General features: G+C 44.0%; 1 long non-coding RNA gene across 7 annotated transcripts in view; it reads right to left on the bottom strand.

The window, feature by feature from the left end:
• The window catches only part of LOC101904382 (uncharacterized), a 90,504-nt gene that overhangs the window by 55,908 nt on the left and 9,087 nt on the right, over positions 1-25,509 (bottom strand). For 6 of the 7 annotated variants that reach the window (XR_003033436.2, XR_009493526.1, XR_009493523.1 and 3 more), the window contains exons 6-7: positions 7,896-8,019; positions 6,108-6,149 (exon numbers count right to left, since the gene is read on the bottom strand). This is a non-coding gene — a long non-coding RNA (uncharacterized lncRNA). The remainder of the gene's footprint in view (positions 1-6,107; positions 6,150-7,895; positions 8,020-25,509) is intronic. The other variant, XR_009493522.1, reaches the window with a different exon arrangement.

The following is a 25,509-nucleotide window of genomic DNA, read 5'->3' as shown; positions in this document are numbered from 1 at the left end:
CATAGATATATATCCATTCTTTTTTAGATTCTTTTCCCATTTAGGCCACTACAGAGTATTGTGTAGAGTTCTTTACTGCGTAGGTTCTTATTAGTTATCTATTTTATATACAGTAGTGTATGGGGCTTCCCAGGTGGCTCAGTGATAAAGAATCAGTCTGCCAATGCAGGAGTCTTGGGTTCAATCCCTAGGTCTGGAAGATCCCCTGGAAAAGGAAATGGCAACCCACTCCAGTATTCTTGCCTGGAGAATTCCATGGAGATTTCAAAAGGAGCCTTGTGGCCTATAGTTTATGGGGTCGCAAAAGAGTCAGACATGACTGAGTGAATGAAAACACACATACGCCACCCCAGTTTCCCGCTAGTAACCATAATTTTCTGCATCTGTGACTCTATTTGTTTTGCAAATAAGTTTATTTGTACCACTTTTTAAGGTTCCATGTATCAGTATTATATGGTATTTGTCTCTCTCTGACTTACTTTGTCCAGTATGACAGTCTCTAGGTCCATCCATGTTGCTGCAAATGGCATTATTTCACTCTTTTTATGGTGGAGCAATATTCCATTGTATGATTCATTTAATATGTACAACAGCCCTATGAGGCAGCTGCTATTACTATGCTCAACTGAGAAGTAGGAAATAGACACAGAGAGGTTAAGTAACTTTGTCCAAGTCACACAGCTAGTAAGTAATGGATACAAGCCCAGTCAATCTAGCTCCAATGTCTGTGCTTGTAATCACTAGTCTCTCAGCAAATAAATGCCTGTTCAATGAATGGAAAATTGGGAACGTGGGACATGTGATTTTTTTTCGTGTTATTCTGACCTTGACAATTTCATCTTTTCTTTCATTAAAAAACCTCATTTCATTCAGAGCTCAGACTCAATAAAGCTACAAAATCAAATAACAGATCCTGTGCTATGGAGCTCAAGGGAGCCAATAAGGGCAAATGTCATCATCCTCACACCTCCAGGCACTTAGCAAGTCAGGTTGATTTACTGATGTTCAATGACTAGGACCAAAGCACAGAAAAATAAGATAGGTCTAAACATCATTACATCTTAACATCAAAACATCCTGACAGTAACCATTTAGTGAGCACGTCACAGATGTCAGGCACTTTGCTGAGAGTTTTACATGAATTACCTCATTCAATCTTTCCAACAGCTTTCTGTGGTTTATGCACTGTTAGACTCTCCATTTTACAGATGAGAAAATAAGCTCAAAGAGGTTGGGTAACTTCTGCAAGGTTACAAAGTTAGTAAATGGCAAACCAGGATTTATGCCAGGGCTGTCGGCTGTAGTCGGTACTTTACAGCTCTGCAGTGGACGGCCCCATTTGCCTGAGTCAACTGTGACTCTAGGGCTGTGATGCCCCACTGGAGAAACACTAACCACATGCAGGTAGGTCAATTTATGTATTTATTTTTTACATTTTATTGAGGTATAATTTATTTACAATATTGTGTTAATTTCTGCTGTACAGCAAAGTGAGTCATTTATACATACATTATATATACACATACACACACGCATACATATACACACATTCTTTTTCATATTCTTTTATATCATGGTTTATCACAGGATATTGAATATAGTTCCCTGTGCTCTACACTAGGACCTTATTGTTTATCCATCCTATATATAGTAGTCTGCATCTGCTAATCCCAAACTCCCAATCTTTCTCTCCCCCACCCCCTTTCCCCTTTGATAAGCATAAGTTTGCTTTCTATGTCTGTGGGTCTATTTTGTAAGTAAGTTCATTTGTGTCATAGTTTAGATTTCACATGTAAGTGGCATCATGGTATTTGTCTTTGCTATTTACTTCACTTAGTGTAATACTCTCCTGATTCGTTCAGTTGCTGCATATGACATTATTTCCTTCGTTTTATGGTTGAGTAATATTCCACTGTATATATACACCAAATCTTTATCCATTCCTCTGTCACTGGACATTTAGGTTTATTCCCATGTCTTGGCTTTTGTGAATAGTGCTACTACAAGTATAGGGGTGCGTGTTATCTTTTCAGATTAGAGCTTTGTCTGGATATATGCCCAGGAGTGAGATTGCTGGATCATATGGTAATTCTATTTTTAGTCTTCTGAGGAACTGCCATACTGTTTTCCATAGTGGCTGTACTAACCTATACTTTCATCAACAGTGTAGGAGGGTTAGCTTTTCTTTATACCCTCTCCAACATTTATTAGAGTTTTTAATGATTGCCATTCTGACTGGTGTGAGGTGACACCTCACTGTAGTTTTGATTTGCATTTCCGTAATAATTAGTGATGACGAGCATCATTTCATGTAGGTCAATTTAATTAAAATTAACTGCAACTAAAAATTCAGTTCCTCAGTCACACCAGCCACATGTTATGTGCTCCAAAGCCACATGTGGCTATTGACCACCATATTAGAGAGCACAAAGAAACACTGCCCTCATTACAGAAGGTCTCCTAGGTCAGCGAGGCATCAAAGTGCGCTGCCTATGACAAGATTGGCTCTTCTCACTTCAGAGTCTTGAGGAAACTCTGAGGCATCCTTTAAGGTAATAATTTTCATTATCATCCTTTCCATCATTCACCTCTTCAGTAACATCACTCTTTCTATCCACTGCCCACAGTTCATCCCAGTTACCCCCGCCCCTCTCCAGTCCTGGGGAGACAGAGGTCCTGTTGTTATTCATTCTCATTTTGCCTCCAATCAACCCAGATGGTCGGGCGGGGGGACAGACACTTCACAGCCACAAGTAGGAAAGGTCCCCCAAAAGCAGAGATCCCCAACTGTTGTCTGCAACTATGCCCTGTCTCCTCACCTGCTGCTGGCTCAGCTCTCTTGGGGAGGGCTCACCCCACCCCTGGCCCAGCTTGCTGCAGAGGTGCAGGCTCCTGTGGCCACCATGACTCTAATATAAGTTTAGAGCTGGTGAAAAGGACCTGCAATCTTTTTGAAACCACATGTTACCCAATGTCAATGAAATCTGATAGGATGCTAGAAGACAGGCTGGTTGTATATAATCTGCTATACACACAGGGACGAGTTGGGAAGAAAGGAGACAAAGCAGCCAGGAATAGGGGAGCTAAATAAGATCAATTTGATTATCTACAGTCATGGAGAATAGACATAGCAGCTTATTAAAGCCCCTTGATAATCCCAAAGGCACTCTGGAATTCATTATATGACGTAGCCATACCCTACCTCTGAACCGCAGCAGACTTATCCACCTAATTAATTTTTCTCAGACTGATATTAAAATGGGCATGTATTTTCCAAGCTGATTGTAACTGATGGCTAGATGAAGTGGGCAATGGCATGCAGACTAGGAAGTGTAAAGACAGCTTAAAATGATCAATTTGCCACTAAAAATCTCAATGGAGAGTATTGCAGAGTCACCTGTGTACACCGTCCAAAGAAGGATTCTGCCTGTCAAGGCAACTACAGAGTTGAGACACCTGAGACACTTTTCAGAGGCCCAAGCCAAAGATGTAGGAAATGGTCAAGCTGGATGTCTCTTAGTTCAACATGCCACCAGTCACAAAATCAGAGACACCCTGCAGATCTCCAAAAGGTTCTCATGCAGAAGCAAGCTCACTACAGCACATGGCACTTAACAGTGGGGGCTGTACTAGGGAAAGAAAGTGGTGGTTCATTGGTTAAGAATCTGCCTTGCAATGCAGGGGACACAGGTTCGATTCCTAGTTGAAGAACTAAGATCCAACATGCTATGGGGCAACCTAGCCCATGCAACAAAACTGGAGAGTCCATGCACGGCAAGGGAAGATCTCAAATGACACAGTGGAGATCTCATGCATCACAGCTAAGACCCAACACAGCTCAGTAAATAAATATTTTTTTAAAAAAAGAAGAAAAAAGAAAGGAAGGAAAGGTGGGCAGGGTCTGTCCCCATCCCTGTGATATGTGGGCCATGCTGCCTCTGAAAATACAGCTGTAAAATGGGGACAGCAAGCAACACTCAGGGTTCTTCTCCAGTCATGCTTGAAGTGGGCAGAGCAGAGTGATAATGGAGCAGGGAAAGGATGAGGGGCCAGAAGACAGAGTACCATTCCTCTGAGCAAGAGTTCTAGCGAGACATTTATTGGTTTCTGTCTTTCCTCTGAAGGGGAGAAAGTAGGTCAACACACTCAAAGAACTGTGACCAGGAACAGTGGGACTGAGAGGGAGCTGCTGGCTAAGCCCTGCCAAGATGAAGCGGTGAGAGACACGCCTTTCGTTTTCAGGCACTTGGCTGAGGTCACTCTTGGCCTTGGGAAAAACTTGGGCTGTGGAGCCCTTGGTGTGTATTCTCTGCAGACCCTCGGAGTTGGGTGCAAGGGGAGCCTCGCATTTTAAAACTGATATCTAAATGGTTGGCTGGCATGAGCTGGCAGGCACAGAACATTTATAAGCAAACTGCCTGCTTTGGCTTTCAGTCAAGGTGGACAAGGCTCGGGGCAGCTTGGCTAAATATAGACAGCACAGGGGGCCCAGGAAGCCAGAGAGCTCAGTTTCATGCCCAGGTCTCTTGGCTAACCTGGGGCAGACTCCCAGAATGTCTTTCTTTCATGGGCCAATTTGTTCTTCGTAAGGCAGGAGCACTGAGTAAGTCTTCCCAGGTCTAGAGAAAGGTGGGGGGTGGTGGGTGTCACACTGAGTCTGTTGCGTTTTCTGGCCTCATCTTCCCTTAAAAGATCCCAGTTTAGGGAAAACACCAGTTGTGATCAGGAGGAAGGTGGAGTAGCGGATACACGCATGGAAATAAGACAAAGTGGTGATGACCCACTGGCAGCCACATGAAGCCCTCTAAACAAGGTTGCTGGTTAGTCAGAGCCAGAAGGAGGCTGCCTGAGCCCTGGTATAAGGGTAGAGGTGGTAGAGCATACCAGAGATGCCAAGTTGGAACTCCTGTTACATAGGGCACAGCTACGAGGCAAGCAGTGTGAGACACAGGAATTCAGGGAGGCAATTTTAGTAGGAAATTAAAAAAGCAGGCCATTCCTGCCCTTGTCTCTGCCCATATGCTATTCCTTTTCTCAGCAAGATTCTACTTGTACAGAAGCAAAGAACGCAGACCAAGGTGGCTGCTTGTCCAGTCCAGTGAAGGGGCAGTGTTCTCAGGAAAAGTGTGGACTAGCCACGGAGCTGGGGAGGCCGAGCCTCAGGAAACTCTTCAGTATTTCCCGCCCCAAGGCCCTTGGCCCTCCCTTTGCTCCTAGAGACTTCTGCCAGAAGTCAGTATATCCTTGGGTGGCAGGAATACCTGGGAGGAGCTGCTGTTTTTTTCTGATTATAAAACTGATAAGTGATGGTTGTATAAAATTAAGAGTATAAAAGATAATTTAAAGTAGAAAAAAGAAATCACTATAATCCTATCACTTAAAGATTATTACTATTAACAGCCTATATGTAAATTTAGAGTATTCAGGCCTGGATGCAAGCTCTGGCTCTACTGCTACTTATAGTGTGACTTTGGGCAAGTTCTATAACTTTCTGAACCTCAGTTTTCTTATCTGCAAAATGTGAATAATCATAGTACTCACCTCAAAGCACTGCTGCAACGATACAAGAATTCATTTAAAGAGGTATAGTCATCCCTGGCAAATAGTAAGTGATTAATAAATCCTGGCCACCACTACCATCATCATTATTCTATGTGCCAATATTCAAAACCATCCATGCTGATGGCTGCACAATATTCCACCATGTGATGATACTATTTCCTGAGTGTTAAACATCTCTGTTGTTTCCAAGATTTCAGCATTACAAAATTGTTGCAAGGCACATTCTTGCATGTAATCTCTGATCATTTCCTTCACATAAATCTCCTAGAATTGAACTTACTGGGAAAAAGAATATGAACATTTTCAGACCCTTGTTCCAGACTACAAACTGGGTTTCTAGAAAGGTTGTATTCATTTACATTTCTACCAGCAGGGCATATAAGTACCTGTATCTTCATACTTTGGCTGACACTGAGTAACAACATTTTTGAAAAGTCTCTGCCAATTTGATAAGGGAAATGATGTTTTGTTTTCATTTGTAAGACTCTGACTATAAGTGATGATACACATTTTAAATTCTCTGTTAAACTCATACAGGAACTTACGTGTTCCCAGAGACAAAATCCATAAGGAAGTCTTCAGGGATCCTGAAATGAAAACACACAAGGGTATCTGCATTAAAATAATTGACATTTGAATAGTTGATATACATATTTGTAATTACTTTAAATTATAAAGTATAACATATAAAACACTGCACATCTTAATAGAGCATTATAAAGTCATACCTTCTTATTCTCATCTAGGTCAAGAAGTAGAACCTTGCCAGCTACCTCAGAAACCTGATATATATACCATCCCAATCCCTCTTTGCATTCTTTTAGTTTTCTTTTTTAATTTGTACCCAAGTTGCAACCTCGGAGAAGGCAATGGCAAGCCACTCCAGTACTCTTGCCTAGAAAATCCCATGGATGGAGGAGCCTGGTAGGCTGCAGTCCATGGGGTCACTATAAGTCGGACGCGACTGAGCGACTTCACTTTCACTTTTCACTTTCACACAATGGAGAAGGCAATGGCAACCCACTCCAGTGTTCTTGCCTGGAGAATCCCAGGGATGGGGGAGCCTGGTGGGCTGCCGTCTATGGGGTCGCACAGAGTCAGATACAACTGAAGCGACTTAGCAGTAGCAGCAAGTTGCAACCTTAAGCACTAAACTTTAGTTTTACTTTTTAAAAATATATTAAGTCTCTTTTTCTTAATAACTGAAATACTTATAATAAAAGTTACACTGGATTATATCAGCACATAACTGAAAGAAACAAATGCTTTAAAAAAAAATGGAGCTTTGATGTTGTCATTTAGTTATCGTGTCCAACTCTTTGCAACCCCCTGGACAGTAGCCTGCCAGGCTCTTCTCTCCATGGGATTTTCCAGGCAATACTGGAGTGGGTAGGCCATTACCTACTCCAGCGGATCTTCCCAGATCAGGGATTGAACCTGTGTCTCCTGCATCTCCTGCACTGGAAGGCAGATTCTTTACCACTGAGCCATCAGGGAAGCCCAAGCAGATGAGTATTTCAAATGAAAGACGATGGTGGTTTGGACCAGACTGGTTGACAGAATGAGAGGTGGTCACATTTGGGATACACCTCAGAGTGAGAATCAATAGTAATTACAGGGACTTCCCTGGTGGTCCAGTGGCTAAGACTTCACGCTCCCAATGCAGGGGGCCCAGGTTTGATCCCTGGTCAGGGAACTAGATCCCACATGCTGCAACTAAGAGTTATGCCACAACTAAAAATCCCAAGTGCTGCAACTAAGACCTGGCGCACCCAAATACATAAAAAAAAATTTAAAAATAGGAATTATGGATCGACTGTGGATGAGGGGGTGAAAGGAAGAGGAGAATCAAGGATGATGCCCAGGTTTGGGGCTCAAGCAATAGAGTGAATGATGCTGACAGTTACTGAGATGGGGAAGAGTGGTGGCGGGGTGGGGGGTGTTGAGGTTCAGATTTTGACATATTCACATGCCAGTGTCTAGGGGACTGGAGAAGACAAGTAGATAGTGACGTGTATCTGAGCGGAGCTCAAAGAAGAGGCCAGGTCTTGTGTAGCGTCACGCTGGGCACACTGAGAGGGGACATGAACTGTATCAGACACAGTTTAGAAGAAAGAGTTAATACAGAAAGTCTCGTGTATCAGTCCTTGTATGTCTCCAAGGGACCCTGGCATCATAACTGACCCGTGACCTATACCCCTGGGACAATGGCCCTCAGCAGGTTCTTTATGTCTCTGACCATGCTGTCCAGAGAAATGGTGTGTATTGTACCAGCTCAGGAGGTCCTCTCAGGCGTGTTTAAGAAGAGTTATGATGTACCTGGCTTTAAGTACCTTTCATTTGAGACTTGAGTTTTGTCTCATAAATGCCTCAGACCTGGAGACTTGGTGGACTTCCCTGGGCACAGACATGTCATGAGTGTCCCTGTAGTTTGCTGTGAGTTGTTCCTGTGTGGCCCTGGGTAGGGAAAAATTCAGAAGGTTATCCTCGAGCGATGTGTGTATTTTTCCCACTGCCTTCCTCTGTATCCTTTGCTGTAAGACCTCAGCTGTGACTAAAACCTGCTGTTGCATCTTGTGAGTCATCCTTCTAGTGAATCACCCAACTTGAAGTGGTTGTTGTTGTTCAGTCACTAAGTCATGTCAGATACTTTGTGACCCCATGGACCTCAGCATGCCAGGCTTCTCTGTCCATCACCAACTCCCAGAGCTTGTACAAACTCATGTCCACTGAGTCAGTGATACCATTCAACCATCTCATCCTCTGTTGCCCCCTTATCCTCTTGCCCTCAGTCTTTCCCAGCATCAGGGTCTTTTCAAATGAGTTGGCTGTTTGCATCAGGTGGCCAAAGTATTAGAGTTTCAGCTTCAGTATCAGTCCTTCCAATGAATGTTCAGGGCTTTCTTTTAGGATTGACTGGTTGGATCTCCTTGCTGTCCAAGGGACTCTCAAGAGTCTTCTCCAACACCACAGTTCAAAAGCATCAATTCTTCAGTGCTCAGCTTTCTTTATAGTCCATTCTCACATCCATACCTGACTATTGGAAAAGCCATAGCTTGGACTATACAGACCTTTGTTGACAAAGTGATGTCTCTGCTTTTTAATACACTGTCTAGGTCTGTCATAGCTATTCTTCCAAGGAGCAAGCCTCTTTTAATTTTGTGGCTGCAGTCACCATCCACACTGATTTTGGAGTCCAAGAAAATGAAATCTAACACTATTTCCATATTTTCCCCATCTATTTGCCATTGTGGAGCCCACAAAATATAGCCTCTGTCCTCAATGGGGCTTCAGTTTTAGCTGGAGAGAAGAAAGGAAGAAATATGAAGCCACCATGACCCAAGCAGGAAAATATATACAGTACAGTCTGCCTCAGGAAAGGGACTACATATCTATTCATCTTTGTATCCCCCAAACAGGGCTGGGGAATGGCGAGGTCCTCAGTAAAAGGTTGCTGAACTTCAGGCAAGAGGTGGAACTTGCTGGATTGTGAGGGTTTTAAATAAGCTAAGAAGAGAGGAAGGGCATGCCAAATGGAGAAAACAACTTGATGCAGGCCCAAAAGCCAAGAACAGGCAGGGTTTGTTTGTCAAAAGCTGCCTTCTTAGTCTCCCTGCTCCACAATCTCTGGCTCAGTTACCAGACAGTAGGCATTTAATAAAGTCGGCCATTTGTCAGGTATCCATGACCCAGCTTGCTGCCACACCCTCTCCAGCCTTCCCTTTCCTTTCTGGGAAGTGCTGAGGATGAGAGGGAAGGGCACAGCCTAGTCCTCCTGCACCCGCTCAACTCACGTGCAAGAGAGTAAACTGAGGCTGAGATGTCGAGTTCCAAACCTCACTGTGACATAGACGGGTAGCTGGGCTGGTCTGCCTGCTGTTCAATGATAAACTTTCAGATGGGACTACCGTATTTGTATTAATCCTGGATTCCACATCAGTTCCAAAATAAAAACTCCCAGAACTCAGGCATCGAGAATACAATCTTGCCATATTCCCTGGCCAGCTTTTCAAAGAAAGAGATTCAGAATTTCTTCACCACAAGAGAAGCTCAGGTGAAGCGAGATATGGAGACAGAGGAAAAGAGAAGGTATGCTCAAAAATGGCCCATTTCTGTCTGTATGAACAGGACAGAGAATAGAAGAGTGAGCACTTGGACCTTCGAGATCATTGAATGCAACCACTGCCCCTCCCCCTTGGGCAGAGGAGTAAGAGCTCTAAGACCCCACAGCTGATCCAGGACCAGAACCCAGCTTTCCTGATTTCCAGTCCAGTGCTTTACCACGTTTTAGTGCCCCATTCAGTAGTCCTACTGCCATGAGAGTCATTCCCAAACAAGGAGGATGGGGTAAATGGACCAATTAGCAAGCACCCCTTGGTGAAGTGCATTAAGGGACAGAACAGGGCGGAGGTAAAGGGCTGGGCCAGGGCATCATGCTGGCGAGGGCTAAGGGAGCCACAGTTCTGCCTGCTGCATGGGCTCTGCAGCCTCACTCTTCTTGTGCTTTGAGCTGAGGCAATCACGCTCTGTGTCATAGGGTGGGGAGTCAGGCAGTGAGAGGGGTGAACAAAAGACTTTGCTGCCAGCAGAGGTGTGTGCCCAGACTATTAATCAACCAGCAAAAGGAGGGAGGTGATTGCACATGATTGGCTTAAAACTCAACATTCAGAAAACGAAGATCATGGTATCTGGTCCCATCACTTCATGGCAAATGGATGAAACAATGAAAACAGTGACAGACTTTTTATTTTGGGGGGCTCCAAAAATCACTGCAGATGGTGACTGCAGCCATGAAATTAAAAGGGGCTTGCTCCTTGGAAGAAAAGTTATGAATAACCTAGACAGCACATTAAAAAGCAGAGACATTGCCAACAAAGGTCTGTCTAGTCAAGGCTATGGTTTTTCCAGTGGTCATGTATGGATGTGAGAGTTGGACTGTGAAGAAAGCTGAGCACCGAAGAATTGATGCTTTTGAACTGTGGTGATGGAGAAGACTCTTGAGAGTCCCTTGGACTGCAAGAGATCCAACCAGTCCATCCTAAAGGAGATCGGTCCTGAAAATTCATTGGACAGACTGATGCTGAAGCTGAAGCTCCAAAACTTTGGCCACCTGATGTGAAGAACTGACTCATTTGAAAAGACACTGATGTTGGGAAAGACTGAAGGTGGGAGGAGAAGGGGATGACAGAGGATGAGATGGTTGGATGGCATCACCAACCCAATGGACATGAGTTTGAGTAAGCTCCGGGAGTTGATGATGGACAGGGAGGCCTGGCGTGCTGCAGTCCATGGGGTTGCAAAGAGTCAGACACGACTGAGCGACTGGACTGAACTGATCACAGATGCCTCTGACAGCAGCAGAAAGCCCTGGCCCAACCAGTGTCCCTCCCACCCAAGGACTGCCAGTTCACAGCAGCTGGGCAGAGAGCTCAAGGCCATGAGAATGGGACAGGCTGCCAGAGTGGAGTCTGCATATTAGCCTCTGCACCCTGCCCAGACTTCTGACTCAGAGGTGGTGACAACGAGGCTGGGCTGGTTCATTGGCACAGTGAACCCAGGCAACAGGCTGGCAGTGACTTCTTTGAGGCCTGAGGTCACTTCCGGTTTGGTATCCCCAAGCCCTGAGCTGCCCTCCCATGCAGCTCGGGCCTCCATGCAGGATCACAGGCAGCTCCTAGGCCAATCACCAAAATGTGAGCAAAAGCCTCGAGGTAGCTGAGGGAGCCTCAGATGAAGTCTGAAATGGGATGCCTCTACTGAGGACCAAATCTGAGAATGAATGAATTTAGGATTCAAATCACATTCTTGCTCAATGCCTGAATCACTCTCATGCTGCTGCTGCTGCTGCTAAGTCGCTTCAGTCGTTTCCGACTCTGTGCGACCCCGTAGATGGCAGCCCACCAGGCTCCTCTGTCCCTGGGATTCTCCAGGCAAGAACATTGGAGTGGGTTGCCATTTCCCTCTCCAATGCATGAAAGTGAAAAGTGAAAGTGAAGTCGCTCAGTCGTGCCCGACTCTTAGCGACCCCATGGACTGCAGCCTACCAGGCTCCTCCATCCATGGGATTTTCCAGGCAAGAGTACTGGAGTGGGTTACCATTGCCTTCTCCGAATCACTCTTATAAGACAAGACAATTTCAGCTTTGCTCAGGGCTTCAAATCTTACTATCAAAAAGCATTATATTGTCATTGCAAGAAATAGTTCATAATTCCGGCTTAGGCAAGGTATAGCAGTTAGAAACAACTGGATTTGTACAGATAAGCAAATCGTATCCTTTAAACACCAAAATGTTTAAAGATTATCTCTGATGACATGAAATATACATGTATATATTACATGCTTCCCAGAGTTCTTAATTCACTTGAATCTTTTCCCAGCTAACTCAGGGTAATCAGAATCAACATGCTTTATTATGTTGTGCTATTTTGTCAGTATGACTTCCCATCAGTATATCTGAGCTTCTTCCCCCGGCTGCCCACGCCATCCCCCACTCCAATATCTCTTCCTGTTGCTTTTAATCTGTATAGCTAGGAACCAGATGACAACATTCTTTAGAGCTATGTTGTAAGCAAGGCACTAGAAAAGGCCTGGGGAATAAAGTTGGTGACTCCAGTGCTATCGCTCTGTGTTTGAGGGAGTTTATGTCTATTTTCTTCTTTCTAGGTTTAGAGCAAAATTCCAGAGGACAGAAGTTGCCAGAAGCCTGACCTGGGGTTAAGTGCTGTGCTACTGGATATCTGCCTGGAATCAGGCCAGGCCTCAAAATCCCCTGTCCCCACACCAACTCCCTGGCTCAGACAGCTCTGAGTGACAGTAAATTGGGAAGAATAACCAAGAATAAACATGAAGCTGTGCCAGATTCTTCTTTCAGAGAGCCAACGCAATACTGTAGAGCAATTATCCTTCAATTAAAAACAAATAAATTGAAAAAAATAAGAAAGGGAAGTGCCAACAAAGTGGGGGTAACATGAGCTTGGGGAATCTGCTCTAACCTGCAACTGAGGAACACCTCTGCCTTTTCCCCAAAACTGTGGAATGCTGAGGAAATTAAAAAGGTGACATCTTGACCTTAGGCAGATCCAGAGAGAAACCAGATGATATTAAAAAAAAATGCACTGATAAATTTTTAAGCCTGTGATACCTTATTGCATTTCAGTCCCAAAGAAAGGCAATGCCAAAGAATGTTCAAACTACCACACAATTGCACTCATCTCACACGCTAGCAAAGTAATGCTCAAAATTTTCCAAGTTAGGTTTCAACAGTACATGAACCAAGAACTTCCAGATGTTCAAGCAGAATGTAGAAACAACAGAGGAACCAGAGATCAAATTGCCAACGTCTGTTTGATCATAGAAAAAGCAAGAGAGTTCCAGAAAAACATCTACTTCTGCTTTATTGACTATGCCAAAGCCTTTGACTGTGTAGATCACAACAAACTGTGGAAAATTCTTCAAGAGATGGGAATACCAGACCACCTGACCTGCCTCCTGAGAAACCTGTAGGAAGGTCAAGAAGCAACAGTTAGAACCACATATGAACAACAGGCTGCTTCCAAATTGGGAAAAGAGTATGTCAAGGCTGTATATTGTCACCCTGCTTATTTAACTTATATGCAGAGTATATCATGCAAAATGCCAGGCTGGATGAAGCACAAGCTGGAATCAAGATTTATGGGAGAAATATCAATAACCTCAGATATGTAGATGACACCACCCCACCACCCTTATGGCAGAAAGCAAAGAGGAACTGAGGAGCCTCTTGATAAAAGTGAAAGAGGAGAGTGAAAAAGTTGGCTTAAAACTCAACATTAAAAAATGAAGATCATGGCATCTGGTCCCATCACTTCATGGCAAATAGATGGGAAACAATGGAAACAGTGAGAGACTTTCTTTTCTTGGGCCTGAAAATCACTGCACATGTTGACTGCAGCCATGAAACTAAAAGATGCTTGCTCCTTGGAAGAAAAGTTATGACCAACCTAGATAGCATACTGAAAAGCAGAGACATTACTTTGCCAACAAAGGTCCGTCTAGTTAAGGCTATGGCTTTCCCAGTAGTCATGTATGGATGTGAGAGTTGGACCATAAAGAAAGCTGAGTGCCAAAGAATTGATGCTTTTGAACTGTGGTGTCAGAGAAGATTCCTGAGAGCCCCTTGGACTGCAAGAAGATCAAACCAGTCAATCCTAAAGGAAATCAGTCTTGAATATTCACTGGAAGCACTGATGCTGAAGCTGAAGCTCCAATACTTGGGCCACCTGATGTGAAGAATTGACTCACTGGAAAATACCCTGATGCTGGGAAAGATTGACGGCAGGAGGAGAAGGGGATGACAGAGGATGAGATGGTTGGACGGCATCACTGACTCGATAGACATGAGTTTGAGCAGGCTCTGGGAGTTGATGATGGACAGGGAAGCCTGGCGTGCTGCAATCCACGGGGTCGCAAAGAGTCAGACACGACTGAGCAACTGAACTGAACTGAACTGAACTGAACCTTATTGTTAACTGTAAACACTATTTGTAATTCAGGTCTCTGGAACGTTCTCATACTGTATAGCTGTAACTTTCTATCCATTGAATACCAACCCCTCCCCCATACCCCCATCTTCCCACCCCCTGGCAACCACCATCCTTACTTTTGACTATTTTAGAGGTCTCATCTAAGAGGAATCTCATGTCGTATTTGTCCTTCTGTGACTGACTTATCTTACTTAGCCTAATGTTTTCTAGGTCCATTCATGTGTCCAAACTCACCAGATTATATATATTAATTATTTGCAGTTTTTGGCATACAATTATACCTCAGTGAAGCTGGAGAAAAAATAACTCAGCCATGGGCTTTACGTTCAAGCAAAACAAAAATGCCCTAATCAGAAGGTAAGCAAAGTGAATTTTGAAGTTTCTTAACCTGCCTCTTGAGAAATCTGTATGCAGGTCAGGAAGCAACAGTTAGAACTGGACATGGAAAAACAGACTGGTTCCAAATAGGAAAAGGAGTACGTGAAGGCTGTATATTGTCACCCTGCTTATTTAACTTACACGCAGAGTACATCATGAGAAACGCTGGACTGGATGAGGCACAATCTGGAATCAAGATTGCCAGGAGAAATATCAATAATCTCAGATATGCAGATGACACCACCCTTATGGCAGAAAGTGAAGAAGAACTGAAGAGCCTCTTGATGAAAGTGAAAGAGGAGAGTGAAAAACTTGGCTTAAAGCTCAACATTCAGAAAACGAAGACCATGGCATCTGGTCCCATCACTTCATGGCAAATAGATGGGGAAACAGTGGAAACAGTGGCTGACTTTATTTTTTTGGGCTCCAAAATCACTGCAGATGGCCACCTGATGCAAAGAGCTGACTCACTGGAAAAGATCCTGATGCTGGGAAAGATTGAGGGCAGGAGGAGAAGGGGACGACAGAGGATGAGATGGCTGGATGGCATCACCGACTCAATGGACATGAGTTTGGGTAAACTCTGGGAGTTGGTGATGGACAGGGAGGCCTGGTGTGCTGCGGTCCGTGCAGTCGCAAAGAGTCGGACACGACTGAGCGACTGAACTGAACTGAACTGAACTACAGCAATACTTGAGATCTTTGATGTCCTTCTTTAAAATCTTGGCAGAAAAGCAACTCATGCAATTTATAATGCAATACCAATGGCCATCATGTGTTTCATACTTTTACAATTTAGAAACCATTTCACACTTGACACTTCGTTTGATAAGCTGCCGAGAAGGTCATTCTCCCTTGCACCCTCAGCCATCACTTGTTACTTTAAGAAGCAACACTTGAAATTTTCTACTGTTTATAATATTATTGACAGCTAAACCCCCACTGTGTCCACATTCTATGTATAAAAGTATGACCACAGGATTCTGCTGGGAGTGCTGGGTCAGGCCCCGAAGACCCAGCTACGCACAAAATATGAAAGTAGGATTGCCTAGATGCTGGGGTCCCTATCTTCTGGGGGCCTCTAAATCCAGAGTCCTGCCTCTGCCAGACCATTAATCCACACATGATGGAAAGCAGTCTCCCTCAGCCTGTCCTAGCATCATTTTTAGCTTACAATGGAGGGAATAATGCAGAATCCATAGGCTAGCAATTTCTTACTTTGGCCTGGACATCAAACAACAATCAGGATGATGACAACGGAAAAGTTATCACCTCTGCACCTTGATTTGACCATTCTTGAGAGAGAAGGAAGGGACTTCCACGGTGGTCCAGTGGCTAAGACTCTGTACTCCAAACGCAGGGGGCCCAGGTTTGATCCCTGGTCAGGGAACTAGATCCCACATGCTTCGTCTAAGAGTTTGCATGCCACAAATAATGATCCCGCATCTAGCATGCTGCAGTGAAGATCAAAGATCCCAAATGCCTTAACTAAGACCCCACAAGGATAAATAGACAGGTTTAGCATTTAATGATGCTATGTTCATTGAACATAGTATTAAACACGTTAAAAAAAAAAAAAAAAAAAACTAACAACAACAAAAGGAAAGACAGAAGGGATAAAATGTGCCCCTACCTAGTTCCCAGATAGAGATGATAAACACAGTACTACAATGGACTATTTTAGTTTTAAGGTGAATTACTTTGAAGTCCTTAGAAAGATCACATAAGTCAGTGAGATTCTAACTGGCTCAAAGTTAAATATCTTTGATCACTTAAAAAAAAAGTTTTACTAGAATTCATACACAACATCTCAAACTGAAGACATGGAAAAGAGAAGAAGGCTTAGGTTTCAATGTTGGGAAGGGGGAGAAAACTTAGTGAGGAGAGTGGCAATTAACAGCAGGAATATGAAACACAAAGAGGAAGACATGAAAATGTCAAAGTGAAGAATTAAAATTTTGTTACTGGGAAAGAAAGAGAGGAACATAAACAACCACCATTGAATGATGTTTTCCCAATAAAGAAAACAAAGACATTTTAAAAAGTGGTTCAATCTGGAATAACTGTGAAACAATGAAAAACATATAAAGGACATAATGCTCATATGTATGAAATACATTTAAATGGTAGACTCTAACCGAGGTGAGTGCTGTACCTCGTCTTAGAAATCTTTTAACCATAATGAGCTTGGCAGTGACTCGAGAAGGTAAAGGGATGTGATTTGTATCTAAGAACTATTTGGATGAGTCTCGCCCAGATTCAAGCTAACAGGACCCACACAGAATATCACAATGAAGTCAAAGGAGAGAAAGGAAAAACTCATCATCATGACTCTCTTTCAGATACAGCCATGCTAACCCCTACCTCATTACATTGCTGACCCTCCTACCCTTCGAAGCCAACCAGGTCATCAGCCACCCAGCTACCCTGTGGATAACTTACATCGGGTCCAGGGCTCATCTTGCAGAGAGATACACATGCCAGAAACAATCCAGGGCTCATCTTGCAGAGAGATACACATGCCAGAAACAAGGAAGATGGGCAGCAACTCTGGCAAATATACACTCCTTGGATTGGTCTACACTGACCCCAGCCACCCCTATCCTCTGGAAGACACTAAAAGCCAGAAGACTCAATTATTTCCTTAGTTTGCTTGCACCTGAGATTCCAAGGGAAAACAACAACAAAAAGAAGCAAATTGTTCCAAGGGCTGGGCAACCAAAGTCCCCAAGCACCACAGGATTGATTTTTACACACACACACACTCTAATATACTCTAGTGGTTATGGTTCAGCTACACATGATAAGTCAGGTCAGGAGCAGCCAACCACTTTTTAACTCTCAGGTCCCTTCTGGGAATTTGGTCTTCACCTCTAGAGAGAAATCTGGAAATGGCTCCATTGGTCATCCTCCTCCTGGGAGAAGGGCCACCATAACTAAAGAGAACTCGGCATTGGGAGGGGAGTAAGTCCTGGCTCTCAGTGATACTCGTGGACACTGGGGAACTCTGCTCCCTCAGTCTCGTCAGAGGGTTTGCTGTAGATTAATTTATGGTGCCTCAACTCTGGGGCCTGAGGACCACTAGAGACAGGGAATGCCTGCCCAGCCTGTGAGAACTTTGGAAAGAGCAGCTCTTCCACTTTCTCACTTAATACTCCCACAGCTCCAGTCAGACCTGGATCCTGGGACCAGAGTGGCAAAGGTGTCTAAGCTGGGAGCCATTCTTACATTTACATGAGTGTGAGTCTTGACACAGAAGCAGAATGAGGATGTGAGCGATGAGGGAGGACAAGGCAAAGGATTGCAGCTGACAAACAGGTAAGCACTGCCTGTCCTGTGTCCTCTCGTTAGCTACAACTAGCGCTGTCTGTCAGGTTGGAGAGCTGGTTTGGTGTTTGCAGAATTAGGAAATCAACATCACTCATACATTCCCTGAGAGTGTGGTGGCAAGTTAAGGGTCAGCTGGTCCCCAGAGGATATAGGAGAGACTCTTCACAGCCACCAGATAGACCAGGTATGCTTCTACATGACCCTGCCACTAGACCGGGCAAAGTGATAAGTTCTTGCCACTGAAATATGTGCAGAAGTGATGTGTCAATGCCAGGGTGAGGCAATGAAGGCCTGTGGGCTTCCAGCTGTCTTTTCCTCTGCCACAGTGCCCTTGGAGGTCATGTGTGCCAGATGGCACTACTACAAGATTAAAGAGAGCCAACCATTCTGCATCAAGTCTTATTTATGTGAGCGACATATGTGTTCCTTATTTGTTACTGCATCAGAGTCTGGGGCTTCCCAGGTGGCTCAGTGGTAAAGAGTCCGCCTACCAATGCAGGAGATACAGGAGATTTGGGTTTGATCCCCAGGTTGGGAAGATGCCCTGGAGCAGGACATGACCACCCACTCCAGTATTCTTGCTTGGAGAATCCCATGGATAGAAGAGCCTGGTGGGCTACACTCCATGGGGTTGCAAAGAGTCAGATATGACTGAACGACTGAGCAGGAGTCCCTGCAGAATCTAGCTTATCCTGACTAATATAGGAGACAAAGCATTGGGCCATCCCCGATGCTTGAGACTTTAGTGCACGAAATTAACCTAGTCACACTCATAAACTCTATGAGGATGACTGTTTCTCACATGTTTTCCAAGACTTTCTTCAACAAAACCTTGTCTCTGAGAAAGGAGGGTCCATCCTGAAACAGTAACTTCAAGTGTAAAGGCTGCCTCTCCCAAGACATGTGTCTTCTAAATATCATAAAGCATCTACAACTCGTTCAATAGCTCATGAAACCTCTGCCCAGGCACCTATAATCTCCTGCTGTCTCCCAATGTACTAATATGACCAGACACAAACGCTGGCTTATAGCCTCTATAAACACAACATCCTCATAAATTCAGGTTGCCATAAAAATCAAACAAGAGAAAAGTGAAAAAAAAAAAGAGCCACAACTAAGTTTTTCTCTATCAAGACCATCGCAGGTTCTTGAGAGCCTTGGCTCAGTTTCCTAAAGTTTAGAACAGGAGAAAGAAGAACTTCCCTCATTCACTGTCTCTAAAATGTCTGTATGTTTCTCAGGGAGCCAGTTGAGACCAGCAGGAGATAGGAGGTACGTGCTTTAACGTTAGAACCAAAAGGACTGGGGACAATTTGGGCTGGGCACTCTTCAAAGTCCTACATTTCAGAGCATCTACCTACGGAGATGCCAGGGACCCTATATATGACTGTCTGTTGCAAATGACCACAGTGTGTCTTTAAAAACAGGTCTTTCAAAGGCAGGTCACGTTATCAGTGTGAGTTGGAGAAATTACACACACATCTATTTTTCTGGGGCTGGGACTTGATGGAAATGTTCAACCCCTAAGGAGAAGGCCTGTCTGGTGGTTAGGGGTTGCAGGAAAGCCATGGCTTGGGTTCGCACTCCGCGCTGGAATCTGCTTCTGGCAGGAGGAGACAGAGCAGCCCTTACTCCCTGACCCAGAAGGCCTCTTCTGAGCATTGCCCAATGCTCCTGTTATACAACATGCAAAATAAATAACCAACCTTAAAAGTCAGGCAGCCAAAGCTCCACTCAATAATAAGCCCTTTTACAAGCTGCTTATCACTTGCCAAAATCAGCTCCAGAGGAACACCAGGAACTTTGAATTCTATTGTTCTTATGAACTACTTGGGGAATATAGACAAGCGTCACTGGCTTTATTGGTTTTCTAAGAGAAAAGACCAACATTTTCATCTACCCCTACCCTGTCCTTGATCTCAAAAATGTTAATATAGCCCCATCCCACCATCTCGGAGAGATCTCTATGAGAGGTGGGAGTGAGAAAAGGGTCCTGGCCTTTTCTTAGAAAACATGTCTCTCTGCTTTGCCTGTCACCTGATGGTGGGGGTGACGAAGGGAAGAGAGTGCCAACCTTTTCAGAAAATCCACTGGGAGGGAGGATGAAGGCAGGCCAGAGGCCTGTGGGATGTGCTCCTCTGCTCATGCGGGCCCTCTGGCTTAACGACAAAAGGAAAGAGGAGTTTTGCTGAAGGAAAACTGTTTAAAACCATTTTTGGTGCACTTAGGTTGGACTGATGATGCGTTGTTGTTGGCCCAGAACAGTTTCTCTCGGTTTCAAAATAGAGGGTGGGACCTCTCATAAAGGGGTCTTATTCAGGAAATCAGTGGGAGACGTCTGTTCTAAAACTCATTTCCAATGAACCACAAAAAGGATTTTGATACCTATTTGACATTCTTATTCCAGGATCCGCAACCCACAGATTTCAAAGCTCAGGATGTATCTGCTCCAAAAAGCCTTACATGGGTCCTCAGTGGCTCAGTCATGCCTGACTCTTTGCTACCCTATGGACTGCAGCCCATTAGGCTCCTCTGTCCACGGGATTCTCCAGGCAAGAATACTGGAGTTTGTTGCCATTTCCTACTCCAGAGGATCTTCCCGACCCAGGGATCAAATCCAGGTCTCCTGCATCTCCTGCATTGCAGGCAGATTCTGTACCACTGAGCCACCAGGGAAAACCCTAAAAAAACCTTATGACCCTCCCTTTTCCCCTCACTGGTCCCTCTCAAAAAGTTGCTCCCTTCCTCTGCTAGGCTCTATACCTACTGACTTGCTGCCTTCCCCAGCAGAGGGGTTCTCTTAGAGCAGGAACCAAGCCTTACTCATTTCTGTATCTCTGTTGTCCAACACAGTCCATAGAACATTAGAGGTATATATTAAGTCACTTAATTAATAAGATTAGAAATAGATATAGTTAACATTTGAATGTTTAGTAACTGTTTAACTTCCTATATTTTTTTCTCATTTTCCAGATGAGGAAGCTGAGGCTAACAAGCTAGTAAGTTACTAAGCAACAACACAGACCAAGGCATCAGGTTCTAGAACCTTCATTCTTAACCACTACACATTGTGGAACACAGCAATAAATAAGTGAGCTGATGAAAGGGCCATACACATATGAAACTGTTAAACACGAACTTGAATTTGATTTAGAAACCTGTTGAGTCACACAAATATGTATTAAGCACCTAGTACTCTGTGCCAAGCTCAGTGCTAACAAAAGGGCGTGGTCTTATTCCTCAAGGAGAAGAGAGACAAATAACAAAAGCTTATACTGCTGTACACCTAAAAGTAACACCACATTGTAAATCAACTCTACTCCCATAAAAATATTTTTTAAAGCTTATTGAGCACTTATTACATGCTGGGCACTGTTCTAAGTACTTCACATGTATTCATTGCTTTCATCTTACTACTATTCTATTTGGATGAGACAGAGGAGAAACTGAGGCACAAGGAGATGCAGCCAGGACTTCCCCGGTGGTCCAGTGGCTAAGACTCAATGCTCCCAATGCAGGGGGCCTGGGTTTGATCCCTGGTCAAGAAACTAGATCCCACATGCCACAACTAAAGATCTCATGTGCTGCAACTTAGACTTGGTACAGCCAAATATATATATATATATATATATATATATATATAATATTATATATATCATTATAATTATATATTATATATGTTATTATATATTATATTATATATATATATATATTATTTATATAAACCCAAGCATCCTTGCTCCAAAGCCTGTGTTCTTATCCACTGTACTCTGCCATCTCTTGCATTCACAGGCAGACACACCTCAGTGTTACAGGTGTGAGAAGAGAGAAAGAGAAAAAGTGGTCTGGAAACTCAGGGAAGGAAATGATGCATTTTGTCTGAGATGGGGCTCACAGAAGGTTCTGCAGAACAAGTGACACTTGAGCTGGGCCTTGAAGACATGAGACATGGAAACAAGTTCAAATACAAAAAAAGAACATGGTGACTGGTGATCAGTGAAACTTGTATGTGTTCTCAAAGCCATCGCTCCTAGTACACACAGCTAAGAATTGAGCCCAGCTAGACAGGGGGTTCTGCTGTGAAGCCCACTTCTGCCCAGGGAATAAGGACATCATTAGTGGTCAGTTCAGTTCAGTTGTTCAGTCGTGTCTGACTCTTTGTGACCCCATGGATTGCAGCACGCCAGGCTTCTCTGTCCATCACCAACTCCTGGAGCCTACTCAAACTCATGTCCATCAAGTTGGTGATGCCATCCAACCATCTCATCCTCTGTCATACCCTTCTCCTCCCGCCTTCAATCTTTCCCAGTATCAGTGTCTTTTCCTGATGAGTTGGTTCTTCACATCAGGTGGCCAAAGTATTGGAGTTTCAGTTTCAGCATCAGTCCTTCCAATGAATATTCAGGACTGATCTCCTTTAGGATGGACTGGTTGGATCTCTTTGCAGTCTAAGGGACTCTCAAGAGTCTTCTCCAGCACCACAGTTCAAAAGCATCAATTCTTTGGTGCTCAGCTTTTTTTATAGTTCAACTCTCACATCCACACATGACCACTGGAAAAACCATAGCTTTGACTAGACGGACCTTTGTTGGCAAAGTAATGTCTCTGCTTTTTAATATGCTGTCTAGGTTGGTCATAGCTTTTCTTCCAAGGAGCAAGCATCTTTTAATTTCATGGCTGAAGTCACCATCTGCAGTGATTTTGGAGCCCAAGAAAATAAAGTCTCTCACTGTTTCCACTGTTTCCCCATCTATTTGCCATCAAGTGATGGGATGGCAGAAAGTGAAGAGGAACTCAAAAGCATCTTGATGAAAGTGAAAGTGGAGAGTGAAAAAGTTGGCTTAAAGCTCAACATTCAGAAAACGAAGATCATGGCATCTGGTCCCATCACTTCATGGGAAATAGATGGGGAAACAGTGGAAACGGTGTCAGACTTTATTTTTCTGGGCTCCAAAATCACTGCAGATGGTGACTGCAGTCATGAAATTAAAAGACGCTGACTCCTTGGAAGGAAAGTTATGACCAACCTAGATAGCATATTCAAAAGCAGAGACGTTACTTTGCCAACAAAGGTTCTTCTAGTCAAGGCTATGGTTTTTCCTGTGGTCATGTATGGATGTGAGAGTTGGACTGTGAAGAAGGCTGAGTGCCGAAGAATTGATGCTTTTGAACTGTGGTGTTGGAGAAGACTCTTTTTTTTTTTTTTTATTTCATACAATGTTATTCACACATTTTTCATTTTCTAATTTATACATAATATACAAAGAAGTGAAGATAACATTATTTCATATGAACCAATAAGAGCCAGGACTTAGACAAACTGGTCCAGAAACAATTCATATCAAAAGACAACCAAGAGTAAAGCCTAAGTGGTTCTGCCCAATTAAATTTATTCTAAAATGTCATTTTCAGATTATACCAAAACCTCATGCCAATTTATTAAAAGGTGGAATCAGAGAGGTGGGCATCAAAAATGGCAGACCAAAATTTCTAGAGTAATAGATATTTTTCTATGATAAGCCCTAAAATACTGGGAAGACTGGGCTGTTAATGAGACACACAAGAACATCAGGAATCCAAGACAATGGTCCAGTTTCCCAATGTGCTGTTCTCTAGGACTTGCTATGGAGAAGACTCTTGAGAGTCCCTTGGACTGCATGGAGATCCAACCAGTCCATTCTGAAGGAGATCAGCCCTGGGATTTCTTTGGAAGGAATGATGCTAAAGCTGAAACTCCAGTACTTTGGCCACCTCATGCGAAGAGTTGACTCACTGGAAAAGACTCTGATGCTGGCAGGGATTGGGGGCAGGAGGAGAAGGGGACGACAGAGGATGAGATGGCTGGATGGCATTGCTGACTCGATGGATGTGAGTCTGAGTGAACTCTGGGAGTTGGTGATGGACAGGGAGGCCTGGTGTGCTGCGATTCAGGGGGTCGCAAAGAGTCGGACACGACTGAGTGACTGATCTGATCTGATCTGATGGGACTGGATGCCATGATCTTAGTTTTCTGAATGTTGAATTTTAAGCCAACTTTTTCACTCTCTTCTTTCACTTTCATCAAGAAGCTCTTTAGTTCTTCTTTGCTTTCTGCCATAATGGTAATATCATCTATGTATCTGAGGTTATTGCTATTTCTCCCCGAAATCTTGATTCCAGCTTGTGCTTCATCCAGCCCGGCATATTGCATGATGTACACTGCATATAAGTTAAATAAGCAGGGTGACAATATACATCCTTGACATACTCCTTTCCCTATTTGGAACCAGTCTGTTGTTCCATGTCCAGTTCTAAGTGTTACTTCCTGACCTGCATACAGATTTCTCAGGAGCCAGGTCAGGTGGTCTGGTATTCCCATCTCTTGAAGAATTTTCCACAGTTTATTGTGATCCACACAGTCAAAGGCATTAGTGGTACTGTGGTACTGTGACCTTAAATTTTATGTCAGTTTTCCTACTTGCTTCACACCCCACCTGGGGTTTTGTCATGTTCACAGCATCTACAAGAATTTATTTCCCTCTCCCTTCTGTAAATAATAATAGATAATGTTTCTGGAGGTAGATGTACAGGCTGTCTTCAGTATAATGGAGGCCAGATCCACCAAAGTGGGCACAGGAGGCTAGAATCACCCAATAGACTAGGGGGCTGGCTATAGCTCATGACCCCAACTGTTTGCTTCCACACGTGGAGGTACTCTCCCCTTTCCTAACTGTGGAGGTTCTGGGTCAAGTTTTATTAAAGGCTGTCCACGGGTTTCCTTGGAGTTTGTTCCAGTCAAACCTGCTGGCAATTTCCCCTCCCTCAACACCTTGCTTCTCTGAGAATTACCAGAAACGTATGTGACCAAGGACTAGTGAACTCCGATGACTGGTGAGTACTCCTGGGGCAAACGTTCCATTATTCCTCCCACCGTGAGTTTATTTTTGTCTATGGTGTGAAGGTATGTTCTGACTTCATTGTTCTGCATGTAGCTGGCCAGCTTTCCCAGCAGCACTTGCTGAAGAAACTGTTTTTCCCAGCATATTTTCTTGCCTCCTTTGTTGTAGATTAATTGACCATAGGTGTGTGGGTTTATTTCTGGACTCTATTTTCTCCTATTCTGATACTTTCTCTTGATCCTCCCACACACCCTTCCAGTTACTGCCTCATCTCTCTCCTATTCTTGACAGCAAAATTCTTCAAAATATTTGTCTATATTCCCCAGGTACAATTTTTCTCCTTCCCTTCTCTCTTGGCCGCACTCCCATCAAGCTTTTGTCCACTGAAAAGGCTTTTATCCAGGTCACTAGGGGCCTCTATGTTGCGAGAGTCCATCGAACATTCTGGGCCCTCACCTTGCCTGGCCAACCAGAAGCACTTATCACAGTTGATCATCCCCTCTTCCTGGAAGCACCTTCTTCACGAGGCTTCGGCTGCACCACATTCTTCTGGTTTTCCTTCCACCTTACTGGCCACTCCTTGTCAGTCTCCTTTGCTAGTTCCTCATCATCTTCCTAATCTCTGGCTGGCAGAGTGCCCCAAGGCAGGGTCCGTGGTCCCCTCCTCTTAACTATCCTCACTCCTGGAGATTTCATCCGTCTCAGAGCTTGAAATACTATCTGGACATCTGTGACTTCGTAACATTTACCTCCTGCCCTAACCACGCCTGTGAGTGCCATGTTCCTGTACCCTACAGCTCACTCATCAACCCCACTTAGATGTCTGACTGGCGTCTCAA

The sequence above is a fragment of the Bos taurus genome, chromosome X (assembly GCF_002263795.3).
Source record: "Bos taurus isolate L1 Dominette 01449 registration number 42190680 breed Hereford chromosome X, ARS-UCD2.0, whole genome shotgun sequence".
In the NCBI taxonomy this organism is placed as follows: Eukaryota; Metazoa; Chordata; class Mammalia; order Artiodactyla; family Bovidae; genus Bos; species Bos taurus.
Note: the sequence above shows the minus strand (reverse complement) of the source record. Positions and strands in the feature narration are given on the sequence as shown.